The sequence below is a fragment of the Schistocerca gregaria genome, chromosome 1 (assembly GCF_023897955.1).
Source record: "Schistocerca gregaria isolate iqSchGreg1 chromosome 1, iqSchGreg1.2, whole genome shotgun sequence".
Taxonomy (NCBI): Eukaryota; Metazoa; Arthropoda; class Insecta; order Orthoptera; family Acrididae; genus Schistocerca; species Schistocerca gregaria.
The window spans coordinates 43740188-43754371 of NC_064920.1; positions in this window are offsets into that span (position 1 = coordinate 43740188).

A 14184-nucleotide genomic window follows, 5' to 3' on the forward strand; every position below is an offset into this window, starting at 1 on the left:
ACTATCAGAGTGTAGATAAAACACAGAAATTGCATCGGGAATGAATACAAAAGTCACCATGCGCACATTCCTCCATGGGAGTAATGTATCTAACAGCTTACGCTTTCATCGTTCCCTTAAAGACCAGTAGTAGATTCCGATGCACATCTGGATGCTTTCTGTAATCTGTGGACTATCAGAATGTTGATGAAACACAGAAATTGCATCTGGATTGAATACAACAGTCTCCATGAGCAGTTTCCTAAATGGGAGTAATGTCTCAATCAGTCTAAGCTTCGATCGTTCCCTGGAAGACCAGTAGTAGTTTCCGATGCACATGTGGTGGCATTCTGTAATCTGTGGACTATCAGAGTGTTGATGAAACACAGAAAATGTATCGGGATTGAATACAACAGTCACCATGCGCACTTTCCCCCACGGGAGTAATGTCTCAAACAGTCTACGCATTGATCGTCCCCTGGAAGACCAGTAGTAGTTTCCGATGCACATCTGGTGGCATTCTGTAATCTGTGGCGTATCAGAGTGTTGATTAAAAACAGAAATTGCATCGGGATTGAATACAACAGTCACCATGCGCACTTTCCTCCACGGGAGCAATGTCTCAAACAGTCTACGCTTTGATCGTTCCTGGAAGACCAGTAGTAGTTTCCGATGCACGTCTGGTGGCATTCTGTAATCTGTGGACTATCAGAGTGTTGGTGAAACACAGAAATTGCATCGGGATTGAATACAACAGTCAACATGCGCACTTTCCTCCATAAATGAAATGTCTTAAACAGTCTACGCTTCGATCGTCAACTGGAAGACCAGTAGTAGTTTCCGATGCACATCTGGTGGCATTCGGTAATCTGTGGACCATCAGAGTGTTGATGAAACAAAGAAATTGCCTCGGGATTGAATACAACAGTCACCATGCGCACTTTCCTTCATGGGAATAATGTCTCAAACAGTCTACGCTTTGATCGTTCCCAGGAAGACCAGTAGTAGTTTCCGATACACATCAGAAAGCATTCTGTAATCTGTGGAGTATCAGAGTGTTGATGAAACACAGAAATTGCATCGGGATTAAATACAACAGTCACCATCCGCACTTTCCTCCATGTGAGTAAGGTCTGAAACAGTCTACACTTTGATCGTTCCCTGGAAGACCAGTAGTAGTTTCCGATGCACATCTGGTGCCATTCTGTAATCTGTGGACTATCGGAGTGTTGATGAAACACAGAAAATGCATCGGGATTGAATACAACAGCCACCATGTGCACTTTCCTCAATGGGAGTAATGTCTCAAACAGTCTACGCTTTGATCGTTCCCTGGAAGACCAATAGTGGTTTCCGATGCACATCTGGAGGCATTCTGTAATCTGTGGACTATCAGCATGTTGATGAAACACAGAAATTGCATCGGGATTGAATACAACAGTCACCATGCGCACTTTCCTTCTTGGGAGTAATGTCTCAAACAGGCTACGCCTTGATCGTTCCCTGGAAGACCAGCAGTAGTTTCCGATGAACATCTGGAGGCATTCTGTAATCTGTGGAATATCAGAGTGTAGATAAAACACAGAAATTGCATCGGGAATGAATACAAAAGTCACCATGCGCACATTCCTCCATGGGAGTAATGTCTCTAACCGCTTACGCTTTGATCGTTCCTTGGAAGACCAGTAGTAATTTCCGATGCACATCTGGATGCTTTCTGTAATGTGTGGACTATCAGAATGTTGATGAAACACAGAAATTGCATCGGGATTGAATACAACAGTCTCCATGAGCAGTTTCCTAAATGGGAGTAATGTGTCAAACAGTCTACGCTTTGATCGTTCCCTGGAAGACCAGTAGTAGATTCCGATGCACATCTGGAGGCATTCTGTAATGTGTGGACTATCAGAGTGTTGGTGAAACACAGAAATTGCATCGGGATTGTATACAACAGTCACCATGCGCACTTTCCTCCATAAAAGAAATGTCTCAAACTGTCTACGCTTTGATCGTTCCCTGGAAGACCAGTAGTAGTTTCCGATTAACATCTGGAGGTATTCTGTAATCTGTGGACTATCAGAGTGTAGATAAAACACAGAAATTTCATCGGGAATGAATACAAAAGTCACCATGCGCACATTCCTCCATTGGAGTAATGTCTCTAACAGCTTACGCTTTGATCGTTCCCTGGAAGACCAGTAGTAGTTTCCGATGCACATCTGGATGCTTTCTGTAATCTGTGGACTATCAGAATGTTGATGAAACACAGAAATTGCATCGGGATTGAATACAACAGTCTCCATGAGCAGTTTCCTACATGGGAGTAATGTGTCAAACAGTCTACGCTTTGATCGTTCCCTGCAAGACCAGTAGTAGTTTCCGATGCACATCTGGAGGCATTCTGTAATGTGTGGACTATCAGAGTGTTGGTGAAACACAGAAATTGCATCGGGTATGTATACAACAGTCACCATCCGCACTTTCCTAAATAAAAGAAATGTCTCAAACAGTCTGCGCTTTGATCGTTCCCTGGGAGACCAGTAGGAGTTTCCGATTCACATCTGGTGGCATTCTGTAATCTGTGGACTAACAGAGTGTTGATGAAACACAGAAATTGCCTCGGGATTGAATACAACAGTCACCATCCGCACTTTCCTCCATGGGAGTAATGTCTCAAAGCGATTACGCTTTGATCGTTCCCTGGAAGACCAGTACCAGTTTCCGATGCACATCTGGAGGCATTCTGTAATCTGTGGACTATCAGAGTGTTGATGAAACACAGAAAATACATCGGGATTGAATACAAAAGTCACCATGCGCACTTTCCTCCATGGGAGTAATGTCTCAAAGAGTTTACGATTTGATCGTTCCCTGGAAGACCAGTAGTTGTTTCCGATGCACATCTGGATGCTTTCTCTAATCTGTGGACTATCAGAATGTTGATGAAACACAGAAATTGCATCGGGATTGAATACAACAGTCTCCATGAGCAGTTTCCTACATGGGAGTAATGTGTCAAACAGTCTACGCTTTGATCGTTCCCTGGAAGACCAGTAGTAGTTTCCGATGCACATCTGGAGGCATTCTGTAACGTGTGGACTATCAGAGTGTTGGTGAAGCACAGAAATTGCATCGGGATTGTATACAACAGTCACCATGCGCACTTTCCTCCATAAAAGAAATGTCTCAAACAGTCTACGCTTTGATCGTTCCCTGGAAAACCAGTAGTAGTTTCCGATGAATATCTGGTTGCATTCTGTAATCTGTGGACTATCAGAGTGTTGATGAAACACAGAAATTGCCTCGGGATTGAATACAACAGTCACCATCCGCACTTTCCTCCATGGGAGTAATGTTTCAAAGCGTTTACGCTTTGATCGTTCCCTGGAAGACCAGTACCAGTTTCCGATGCACATCTGGAGGCATTCTGTAATCTGTGGACTATCAGAGTGTTGATGAAACACAGAAATTGCATCGGGATTGAATACAACAGTCAACAAGCGCACTTTCCTCCATGGGAGTAATGTCTCTAACAGTCTACGCTTTGATCGTTCCCTATAAGACCAGTAGTAGTTTCCGATGCACATCTGGAGGCATTCTGTAGTCTGTGGACTATCAGAGTGTTGGTGAAACACAGAAATTGCATCGGGATTGAATACAACAGTCACCATGCGCACTTTCCTCCATGGGAGTAATGTCTCAAAGAGTTTACGCTTTGATCATTCCCTGGAAGACCAGTAGTAGTTTCCGATGCACATCTGGAGGCATTCTGTAATCTGTGGACTATCAGAGTGTTGATGAAACACAGAAATTGCATCGGGATTGAATACAACAGTCAACAAGCGCACTTTCCTCCATGGGAGTAATGTCTCTAACAGTCTACGCTTTGATCGTTCCCTATAAGACCAGTAGTAGTTTCCGATGCACATCTGGAGGCATTCTGTAGTCTGTGGACTATCAGAGTGTTGGTGAAACACAGATATTGCATCGGGATTGAATACAAAAGTCACCATGCGCACTTTCCTACGTAAAAGAAATGTCTCAAACAGTCTAGGCTTCGATCGTTCCCTGGAAGACCAGTAGTAGTTTCCGATGCACATCTGGTGGCATTCTGTAATCTGTGGGCTATCAGAGTGTTGATGAAACACAGAAATTGCATCGGGATTGAATACAACAGTCACCATGCGCACTTTCATCCATGGGAGTAATGTCTCAAAGAGTTTACGGTTTGATCGTTCCCTGGAAGACCAGTAGTAGTTTCCGATGCACATCTGGAGGCATACTGTAATCGGTGGACTATCAGAGTGTTGATGAAACAAAGAAATTGCATCGGGATTGAATACAACAGTCACCATCCGCACTTTCCTCCATGGGAAAATTGTCTCAAACAGTCTACGCTTTAATCGGTCCCTGGAAGACCAGTATTAGTTTCCGATACACATCTGGTGGCATTCTGTGATCTGTGGACAGTCAGAGTGTTGATGAAACACGGAAATTGAATCGGAATTGAATACAACAGTCACCATGCGCACTTTCCTCCACGGGAGTAATGTCTCAAACAGTCTACGCATTGATCGTTCCCTGGAAGACCAGTAGTAGTTTCCTATGCACATCTGGTGGCATTATGTAATCTGTGGCGTATCAGAGTGTTGATTAAACACAGAAATTGCATCGGGATTGAACACAACAGTCACCATGCGCACTTTCCTCCACAGGAGTAATTTCTCAAACAGTCTACGCTTTGATCGTTCCTGGAAGACCAGTAGTAGTTTCCGATGCACGTCTGGTGGCATTCTGTAATCCCTAGACTATCAGAGTGTTGATGAAACACAGAAATTGCCTCAGGACTGAATACAACAGTCAGCATGCGCACATTCCTTCATGGGAATAATGTCTCAATCAGTCTACGCTTTGATCGTTCCCAGGAAGACCAGTAGTAGTTTCCGATGCACATCTGGAGGCATTCTGTAATCTGTGGACTATCAGAGTGTTGATGAAACACAGAAATTGCCTCGGGATTAAATACAACAGTAACCATGCGCACTTTCCTCCATGGGAGTAATGTCTCTAACAGTCTACGATTTGATCGTTCCCTGGAAGACTAGTAGTACTTTCCGCTGCACACCTGGAGGCTTTCCGTAAACTGTGGACTATCAGAGTGTTGATGAAGCACAGAAATTGCATCGGAATTGGATACAACAGTCACCATGCGCCCTTTCCTCCATGGGAGAAATGTCTCAAACAGTCTCCTATTTGATCGTTCCCTGGAAGACAAGTAGTAGTTTCCGATGCACATCTGGATGCTTTCTGTAATCTGTGGACTATCAGAATGTTGATGAAACACAGAAATTGCATCGGGATTGAATACAACAGTCTCCATGAGCAGTTTCCTACATGGGAGTAATGTGTCAAACAGTCTACGCTTTGATCGTTCCCTGGAAGACCAGTAGTAGTTTCCGATGCACATCTGGAGGCATTCTGTAATGTGTGGACTATCAGAGTGTTGGTGAAACACAGAAATTGCATCGGGATTGTATACAACAGTCACCATGCGCACTTTCCTCCATGGGAGTAATGTCTCAAAGAGTTTACGGTTTGATCGTTCCCTGGAAGACCAGTACCAGTTTCCGATGCACATCTGGAGGCATTCTGTAATCTGTGGAGTATCAGAGTGTTGATGAAACACAGAAATTGCATCGGGATTGAATACAACAGTCAACATGCGAACTTTCCTCCATGGGAGTAATTCTCAAACAGTCTACGCTTTGATAGTTCCCTGGTAGACCAGTAGTAGTTTCCAATGCACATCTGAAAGCATTCTGTAGTCTGTGGACTATCAGAGTGTTGATGAAACACAGAAATTGCATCGGGATTGAATACAACAGTCACCATGCGCACTTTCCTCCACGGGAGTAATGTCTCAAAGAGTCTACGCTTTGATCGTTCCCCGGAAGACCAGTAGTAGTTTCCGATGCACATCTGGTGGCATTCTGTAATCTGTGGACTATCAGAGTGTTGATGAAACACAGAAATTGAATCGGAATTGAATACAACAGTCACCATGCGCACATTCCTCCACGGGAGTAATGTCTCAAAGAGTCTACGCATTGATCGTTCCCTGGAGGACCAGTAGTAGTTTCCGATGCACATCTGGTGGCATTCTGTAATCTGTGGCGTAACAGAGTGTTGATTAAACACAGAAATTGCATCGGGATTGAATACAACAGTCACCATGCGCACTTTCCTCCATGGAAGTAATGTCTCTAACAGTCTACGCTTTGATCGTTCCCTGGAACACCAGTAGTAGTTTCCGATGCATATCTGGAGGCTCCCCGTAATTTGTGGACTATCAGAGTGTTGATGAAACACAGACATTGCATCGGGATTGAATACAACTGTCATGATGCGCACTTTCGTCCATGGGAGTAATGTCTCAAACAGTCTAAGCTTTGATCGTTCCCTGGAAGACCAGTAGTGGTTTCCGATGCACATCTGGAGGCATTCTGTAATCTGTGGACTATCAGAGCGTTGATGAAACACAGAAATTGCATCGGGATTGAATACAACAGTCACCATGCTCACTTCCCTTCATGGGAGTAATGTCTCAAACAGTCTACGCTTTGATCGTTCCCTGGAAGACCAGTAGTAGTTTCCGATGCATATCTGGTGTCATTCTGTAATCTGTGGACTATCAGAGCGTTGATGAAACACAGAAATTGCATCGGGATTGAATACAACAGTCACCATGCGAACTTTCCTCCATGGTAGTAATTCTTAAACAGTCTACGCTTTGATCGTTCCCTGGAAGTCCAGTAGTAGTTTTCGATGCACATCTGGTGGCATTCTGTAATCTGTGGACTATCAGAGTGTTGATGAAACACAGAAATTGCATCGGGATTGAATACAACAGTCACCATGCGCACTTTCCTCCATGGGAGTAATGTCTCAAACAGTCTACGCTTTGATCGTTCCTTGGAAGACCAGCAGTGGTTTCCGATGAACATCTGGAGGCATTCTGTAATCTGTGGCCTATCAAAGTGTTGATGAAACACAGAAATTGCTTCGGGATTGATTACAACAGTCACCATGCGCACTTTCCTCAACGGGAGTAATGTCTCAAACAGTCTACTATTTGATCGTTCCCTGGAAGACCAGTAGTAGTTTCCTATGCACATCTGGTGGCATTCCGTAATCTGTGGCGTATCAGAGTGTTGATCAAACACAGAAATTGCATCGGGATTGAACACAACAGTCACCATGCGCATTTCCTCCACAGGAGTAATTTCTCAAACAGTCTACGCTTCGATCGTTCCTGGAAGACCAGTAGTAGTTTCCGATGCACGTCTGGTGGCATTCTGTAATCCCTAGACTATTAGAGTGTTGATGAAACACAGAAATTGCCTCAGGACTGAATACAACAGGCAGCATGCGCACTTTCCTTCATGGGAATAATGTCTCAAACAGTCTACGCTTTGATCATTCCCTGGAAGACCAGTAGTAGTTTCCGATGCACATCTGAAAGCCTTCTGTAATCTGTGGACTATCAGAGTGTTGATAAAACACAGAAATTACATCGGGATTGAATACAACAGTCACCATGCGCACTTCCCTCAATGGGAATAATGTCTCAAAGAGTTTACGCTTTAATCGTTCCCTGGACAACCAGTAGTAGTTTCCGATGCACATCTGGAGGCATTCTGTAATCTGTGGACTATGAGAGTGTTGATGAAACACAGATATTGCCTCGGGATTAAATACAACAGTCACCATGCGCACTTTCCTCCATGGGAGTAATGTCTCAAACAGTCTACGCTTTGATCGTTCCTTGGAAGACCAGCAGTGGTTTCCGATGAACATCTGGAGGCATTCTGTAATCTGTGGCCTATCAGAGTGTTGATGAAACACAGAAATTGCTTCGGGATTGAATACAACAGTCACCATGCGCACTTTCCTCAACGGGAGTAATGTCTCAAACAGATTACGATTTGATCGTTCCCTGGAAGACCAGTAGTAGTTTCCTATGCACATCTGGTGGCATTCTGTAATCTGTAACGTATCAGTGTGTATATTAAACACAGAAATTGCATCGGGATTGAACACAACAGTCACCATGCGCACTTTCCTCCACAGGAGTAATTTCTCAAACAGTGTACGCTTTGATCGTTCCTGGAAGACCAGTAGTAGTTTCCTATGCATGTCTGGTGGCATTCTGTAATCCCTAGACTATCAGAGTGTTGATGAAACACAGAAATTGCCTCAGGACTGAATACAACAGGCAGCATGCGCACTTTCCTTCATGGGAATAATGTCTCTAACAGTCTACGCTTTGATCGTTCCCTGGAAGACCAGTAGTAGTTTCCGATGCACATCTGGAGGCATTTTGTAATGTGTGGACTATCAGAGTGTTGGTGAAACACAGAATTGCATCGGGATTGTATACAACAGAAACCATGCGCACTTTCCTCCATAAAAGAAATGTCTCAAACAGTCTACGCTTTGATCGTTCCCTGGAAGAATAGTAGTAGTTTCCGATGCACATCTGGTGGCATTCTTTAATGTGTGGACTATCAGAGTGTTGATGAAACACAGAAAATGCATGGGGATTGAATACAACAGTCACCATCCGCACTTTCCTCCATGGGAGTAATGTCTCAAAGAGTTTACGGTTTGATCGTTCACTGGAAGACCAGTACCAGTTTCCGATGCACACCTGGAGGCATTCTGTAATCTGTGGAGTATCAGAGTGTTGATGAAACACAGAAATTGCATCGGGATTGAATACAACAGTCACCATGCGAACTTTCCTCCATGGGAGTAATTCTCAAACAGTCTACGCTTTGATCGTTCCCTGGGAGACCAGTAGTAGTTTCCGATGCACATCTGCAAGCATTCTGTAATCTGTGGACTATCAGAGTGTTGATGAAACACAGAAATTGCATCGGGATTGAACACAACAGTCACCATGCGCACTTTCCTCCACGGGAGTAATGTCTCAAAGAGTCTACACTTTGATCGTTCCCCGGAAGACCAGTAGTAGTTTCCGATGCACATCTGGTGGCATTCTGTAATCTGTGGACTATCAGTGTGTTGATGAAACACAGAAATTGAATCGGAATTGAATACAACAGTCACCATGCGCACATTCCTCCACGGGAGTAATGTCTCAAACAGTCTACGCATTGATCGTTCCCTGGAGGACCAGTAGTAGTTTCCGATGCACATCTGGTGGCATTCTGTAATCTGTGGCGTATCAGAGTGTTGATTAATCACAGAAATTGCATCGGGATTGAATACAACAGTCACCATGCGCACTTTCCTCCATGGAAGTAATGTCTCTAACAGTCTACGCTTTGATCGTTCCCTGGAAGACCAGTAGTGGTATCCGATGCACATCTGAAAGCATTCTGTAATCTGTGGACTATCAGAGTGTTGATGAAACACAGAAATTGCATCGGGATTGAATACAACAGTCACCATGCGCACTTTCTTCCACGGGAGTAATGTCTCAAAGAGTCTACGCTTTGATCGTTCCCCGGAAGACCAGTAGTAGTTTCCGATGCACATCTGGTGGCATTCTGTAATCTGTGGACTATCAGAGTGTTGATGAAACACAGATATTGAATCGGGATTGAATACAACAGTCACCATGCGCACTTTCCTACATGGGAGTAATGTCTCAAACAGTCTATGATTTGATCGTTCCCTGGAAGACCAGTAGTAGTTTCCGATGTACATCTGGATGCTTTCTGTAATCTGTGGACTATCAGACTGTTGATGAAACACAGAAATTGCCTCGGGATGAATACAACAGTCTCCATGCGCAGTTTCCTCCATGGTAGTAATGTCTCAAACAGTCTACGCTTTGATCGTTCCCTGGAAGACCAGTAGTAGTTTCCGATGCACATCTGGTGGCATTCTGTAATCTGTAGACTATCAGAGAGTTGATGAAACAAAGATATTGCATCGGGATTGAATACAACAGTCACCATCCTCACTTTCCTCCATGGGAGTAATGTCTCTAACAGTCTACGCTTTGATCGTTCCCTGGAAGACCAGTAGTACTTTCCGCTGCACACCTGGAGGCTTTCCGTAAACTGTGGACTATCAGAGTGTTGATGAAGCACAGTAATTGCATCGGGATTGAATACAACAGTCACCATGCGCACTTTCCTCCATGGTAGAAATGTCTCAAACAGTCTACTATTTGATCGTTCCCTAATAGACCAGTAGTAGTTTCCGATCCACATCTGGAGGCATTCTGTAATCTGTTGTCTATCAGAGTGTTGATGAAGCACATAAACTGCATCGGGATTGAATACAACAGTCACCATGCGCACTTTCCTCCATGGGAGTAATGTCTCAAACAGTCTACGCTTTGATCGTTCCCTGGAAGACCAGTAGTAGTTTCCGATGCACGTCTGGTGGCATTCTGTAATCTCTGGAGTATCAGAGTGTTGATGAAACACAGAAATTGCATCGGAATTGAATACAACAGTCACCATGCGCACTTTCGTCCATGGAAGTTATGTCTCTAACAGTCTACGCTTTGATCGTTTCCTGGAAGACCAGTAGTAGTTTCCGATGCATATCTGGAGGCTTTCCGTAATTTGTGGACTATCGGAGTGTTGATGAAACACAGAAATTGCATCGGGATTGAATACAACTGTCACCATGCGCACTTTCGTCCATGGGAGTAATGTCTCAAACAGTCTATGCTTTGATCGTTCCCTGGAAGACCAGTAGTAGTTTTCGATGCACATCTGGTGGCATTCTGTAATCTGTAGACTATCAGAGAGTTGATGAAACAAAGATATTGCATCGGGATTGAATACAACAGTCACCATCCGCACTTTCCTCCATGGGAGTAATGTCTCTAACAGTCCACGCTTTGATCATTCCCTGGAAGACCACTAGTACTTTCCGCTGCACACCTGGAGGCCTTCCGTAAACTGTGGACTATCAGAGTGTTGATGAAGCACAGTAATTGCATCGGGATTGAATACAACAGTCACCATGCGCTCTTTCCTCCATGGTAGAAATGTCTCAAACAGTCTACTATTTGATCGTTCCCTGGAAGACCAGTAGTAGTTTCCGATCCACATCTGGAGGCATTCTGTAATCTGTTGTCTATCAGAGTGTTGATGAAGCACAGAAATTGCATCGGGATTGAATACAACAGTCACCATGCGCACTTTCCTCCATGGGAGTAATGTCTCAAACAGTCTACGCTTTGATCTTTCCCTGGAAGACCAGTAGTAGCTTCCGATGCACGTCTGGTGGCATTCTGTAATCTCTGGAGTATCAGAGTGTTGATGAAACACAGAAATTGCATCGGGATTGAATACAACAGCCACCATGCACACTTTCGTCCATGGAAGTTATGTCTCTAACAGTCTACGCTTTGATCGTTCCCTGGAAGACCAGTAGTAGTTTCCGATGCATATCTGGAGGCTTTCCGTAATTTGTGGACTATCAGAGTGTTGATGAAACACAGAAATTGCATCGGGATTGAATACAACTGTCACCATGCGCACTTTCGTCCATGGGAGTAATGTCTCAAACAGTCTACGCTTTGATCATTCCTTGGAAGACCAGTAGTGGTTTCCGATGCACATCTGGAGGCATTCTGTAATCTGTGGACTATCAGAGTGTTGATGATACACAGAAATTGCATCGGGATTGAATACAACAGTCACCATGCTCACTTCCCTTCATGGGAGTAATGTCTAAAACAGTCTACGCTTTAATCGTTCCCTGGAAGACCAGTAGTAGTTTCCGATGCACATCTGGTGTCATTCTGTAATCTGTGAACTATCAGAGCGTTGATGAAACACAGAAATTGCATCGGGATTGAATACAACAGTCACCATGCGAACTTTCCTCCATGGGAGTAATTCTCAAACAGTCTACGCTTTGATCGTTCCTGGAAGACCTGTAGTAGTTTCCGATGCACATCTGGTGGCATTCTGTAATCTGAGGGCTATCAGAGTGTTGATGAAACAAAGAAAATGCATCGGGATTGAATACAACAGTCACCATCCGCACTTTCCTCCATGGGAGTAATGTCTCAAAGAGTTTACGGTTTGATCGTTCCCTGGAAGACCAGTACCAGTTTCCGATGCACATCTGGTGGCATTCTGAAATCTGTGGAGTATCAGAGTGTTGATGAAACACAGAAATTGCATCGGGATTGAATACAACAGTCACCATGCGAACTTTCCTCCATGGGAGTAATTCTCAAACAGTCAACGCTTTGATCGTTCCCTGGAAGACCAGTAGTAGTTTCCGATTCACATCTGAAAGCATTCTGTGATCTGTGGACTATCAGAGTGTTGATGAAACACAGAAATTGCATCGGGATTGAATACAACAGGCACCAGGCGCACTTTCCTCCACGGGAGTAACGTCTCAAAGAGTCTACGCTTTGATCGTTCCCCGGAAGACCAGTAGTAGTTTCCGATGCACATCTGGTGGCATTCTGTAATCTGTGGACTGTCAGAGTGTTGATGAAACACAGAAATTGAATCGGAATTGAATACAACAGTCACCATGCGCACATTCCTCCACGGGAGTAAAGTCTCAAACAGTCTACGCATTGATCGTTCCCTGGAGGACCAGTAGTAGTTTCCGATGCACATCTGGTGGCATTCTATAATCTGTGGCGTATCAGAGTGTTGATTAAACACAGAAATTGCATCGGGATTGAATACAATAGTCACCATGCGCACTTTCCTCCATGGAAGTAATGTCTCTAACAGTCTACGCTTTGATCGTTCCCTGGAAGACCAGTAGTTGTTTCCGATGCATATCTGGAGGCTTTCCGTAATTTGTGGACTATCAGAGTGTTGATGAAACACAGAAATTGCATCGGGATTGAATACAACTGTCACCATGCTCACTTTCGTCCATGGGAGTAATGTCTCATACAGTCTACGCTTTGATCGTTCCCTGGAAGACCAGTAGAGGTTTCCGATGCACATCTGGAGGCATTCTGTAATCTGTGGACTATCAGAGAGTTGATGAAACACAGATATTGCATCGGGATTGAATACAACAGTCACCATGCGCACTTTCCTCCATGGGAGTAATGTCTCAAAGAGTTTACGGTTTGATCGTTCCCTGGAAGACCAGTAGTAGTTTCCGATGTACATCTGGATGCTTTCTGTAATCTGTGGACTATCAGAGTGTTGATGAAACACAGAAATTGCCTCGGGATGAATACAACAGTCTCCATGCGCAGTTTCCTCCATGGTAGTAATGTCTCAAACAGTCTACGCTTTGATCGTTCCCTGGAAGACCAGTAGTAGTTTCTGATGCACATCTGGTGGCATTCTGTAATCAGTAGAGTAACAGAGAGTTGATGAAACAAAGATATTGCATCGGGATTGAATACAACAGTCACCATCCGCACTTTCCTCAATGGGAGTAATGTCTCTAACAGTCTACGCTTTGATCGTTCCCTGCAAGACCAGTAGTACTTTCCGCTGCACACCTGGAGGCTTTCCGTAAACTGTGGACTATCAGAGTGTTGATGAAGCACAGTAATTGCATCGGGATTGAATACAACAGTCACCATGCGAACTTTCCTCCATGGGAGTAATTCTCAAACAGTCTACGCTTTGATCGTTCCCTGGAAGACCTGTAGTAGTTTCCTATGCACATCTGGTGGCATTCTGTAATCTGTGGACTATCAGAGTGTTGATGAAACACAGAAAATGCATCGGGATTGAATACAACAGTCACCATCCGCACTTTCCTCCATGGGAGTAATGTCTCAAACAGTCTACGCTTTGATCGTTCCCTGGAAGACCAGTACCAGTTTCCGATGCACATCTGGTGGCATGCTGTATTTTGTGGAGTATCAGAGTGTTGATGAAACACAGAAATTGCATCGGGATTGAATACAACAGTCACCATGCGAACTTTCCTCCGTGGGAGTAATTCTCAAACAGTCTACGCTTTGATCGTTCCCTGGAAGACCAGTAGTAGTTTCCGATTCACATCTGAAAGCATTCTGTAATCTGTGGACTATCAGAGTGTTGATGAAACACAGAAATTGCATCGGGATTGAATACAACAGTCACCATGCGCACTTTCCTCCACGGGAGTAACGTCTCAAAGAGTCTACGCTTTGATCGTTCCCCGGAAGACCAGTAGTAATTTCCGATGCATATCTGGTGGCATTCTGTAATCTGTGGACTGTCA